Raw genomic sequence first — 2,875 nt, forward strand, 5'->3', positions numbered from 1 at the left:
TAGAAATTGACTAAGTGTGGGGAAAGATACAACCCTGACACACACCTTTCCTGATTTCTAATCATACAGTATGCACCCTGTTCTGTTGGCATAACTGCCTCCCGGTCCATGCACATGCTCCATATAAGCACAATTGGTTATTCTTATTCTTGAACTCCCATTCTTTCTCAAGGTTACCCAGTGTTTGAATGCCACATAGCTGAATACCTATGCAGAGTCCATGAAACACAAGCAAATATCTTTCTGGTATTCTCTGTTATCAGCTCCGATCCAGCTGACATCAACAATGATATTCCTTGTTCCACATCCTCTTCTAAATCTGGCCTGAATATCTGGCAGCTCCCTGTGTTGCTGCATGATCTTTAGCAATATTTTACTTTCAAAAGATATAAAAGATATTGTTCTATAATTTAATCATTCTGTTGGGCCACCTCTCTTTGGAATGTGTACAAATATGGATCTCTTCCAGTCAGTTGGACAAGCAGCTGTCTTCCAAGTTTCCTAACATAGACAACTGAATGCTTCCAGGGCTTTATCAACTTGTTGAAACATCTTAATTGATAGTCCATCAGTTCCTGATGCCTTGTTTTTGGCTAATGCTTTCAGTGCAGCTTAGACTTCCACCCTCAGTGCCACTGGTTTTTGTTTATATGCTACCTCCTGAAATGGTGGAATGTCGACTAGTTCTTTCTGGTACAGTGACTCTGTGTATTCTTTGCATTTTTCTTGGAGGTCTCCTGTCTCATTAATATTTTTCTGATACAGTCATTCAATATATCAAGGCTTGACCTTTTTCTTGAGTTCTTTCAATTTAAAATATGCTGTGTGTTCTTCCTTTTTGGTTTTCTTTGTCTTTGCAAGTTTCATTTGTAAATTTTTTGGCTCTTGTGGACTTGTTTTAATTTGCTTCAGCTTGAAATCGCATATGAGCAATTGATGTTCTGTTCCACAGTCATCAACTGGCCTCATTTTAGCTGCTGTTATTGAGCTTCTCCATAGTCTCTTCCCATAGATGTACTCAGTCTGATAACTGGATATTCTATCAGGTGATGGCCATGGTTATAGGTGCTGTTTGTGTTGAAAAGGGGAATTTTCTATAAACAATGTTCCTAATTGGACACTTTTGACCTTGCTTTTCTATGACACACGTTAGTCTTGTAGGCACAGTTCTGCCTCTGGGAATGAGTGTTATTGAAAGTTTTGCCCTATCATCAACCTCCATTTTTCATGTAAATAGTGACTAACCCGTCACTTAAGAGTGTAATCTGTACAAGTCTGTACAATTCATGTGTTGCAGTGTGAAACTGGTCTATACTTGTATAATTCCCCTTTCTCAATAATGTTTTAAATTCTATTTATTAAAAAACTACACTTCCTGCCATCGAATCGATGGAGCCTCACAGCAACCCTGTAGGATAGGGTAGAACTGCTCCTTTGCGTTTCCTAGATGTAGCTTGATGACAGCAGAAAGCCTCAGGGGCTAAATTAATGACAGTGAAATACCTTTTGATGCAGGGGAATACTTTATAATGTTTTGTTGTTCTGGTTGTGTCCTGAAGTCTGTTCCAACCTATGACAACCCTGTGTAGAACAGAAGGAAACACTCCCCAGTCTTATGACAACCTCACCATTGTTCTTTGTGATCATTGTTGCAGACACGGTCAATTCATACCCTGACAGTCTTCTTCTTTTTCGATGACATTCTATTTACCAAGTATGAAGTCCTGTCCAGGGCATCGTCTCTCCTGATCCATACTCAAAGTACCTGAGTGAAGTCTACCCTCCTTGCTTCTCAGGAACATCTTGTACTTCTTCCCAACCAAACAGATTTGTTTCTTCTGAAAATCCATGGTGCTTTCAGCATTCTTTGCAGCACCATGGTTTAAAAGCATTGATTATGTTTTGTCTTTTTTATTCAAAAATCCAACTTTCATTTGTTTAGGAGTTGATTGAAAAACCACAGTTTGGTTCAGGAACACCTAGTCCTCAATGTGACAATGTTGCTCTTATACAGCAGATTTACCTGATGCAATGTGTCCTGTGATTTCTTGGCTGCTACCTTTATGAGCACTGATTGTAGACTCAAGAAAAAAATAAAATTCTTGAGAACTTAAATGTTTTTTCTTTATGATCATGTTACCATTTAGTCTAGTTGTTAGGATTTTGGTTTTCTATACATTGAGTTACAATTCATACTACAGAGAGCTGTAGACATTGGTCTTCATGAGTAAATGCCTCACTTTAAACTTAAAAGTCCTCCTCACTTTACACAGGCAACGTTGTATCATCTGCATACCAGAGTTTACTAATAATTCTTCCTCCAATCCTGATGCTGTAATTTCTTTATAAAGTCCAGCTTCTCAGATTATTTGCTTAGCATACAGATTGAATAGCTATTGTGAGAAGACACATTTCTGACACACACCTTTCTGGATTGCATATGACAAATAATCCCTTATTTTGTTTTCTTCATGGTTAGGTGTCCTACAGGTAGTGTAGCTTTATCTGACCTTGGGCTATCCAAAGAAGAAAAACTCCCCTTTCGCACTGAATGCTAAAGGGAGCCTGCGGGTAGGCTGAGATACTTTCTATGTGACCACCTGGATCTACTTGTTGAGTGGAAGTGGGAGAAATGCAGCAATAAAGAGGCGGGTTGCGTTTGGCCACTGACACCTGTGGACTTGGTTTACAGGAAAAAGAGAAGACGAGAGAGGGTTGACTGGTCTAAAGTTCATGACCTAGCACCAGGGGACTAGGCTTGTTGAATATTTGTGAGAGCCCATGGTCTAGCAGGTGTCCTCAAACTATGGCCCACGGGCCACAGGCGGCCCACTGAGGATATTTATCAGGACCGTTGGGTGTTTGTTCCCCATTT

Source organism: Echinops telfairi, unplaced genomic scaffold (genome assembly GCF_000313985.2).
Source record: "Echinops telfairi isolate 266 unplaced genomic scaffold, ASM31398v2 ScPeMD7_18;HRSCAF=68, whole genome shotgun sequence".
NCBI classification, from domain to species: domain Eukaryota; kingdom Metazoa; phylum Chordata; class Mammalia; order Afrosoricida; family Tenrecidae; genus Echinops; species Echinops telfairi.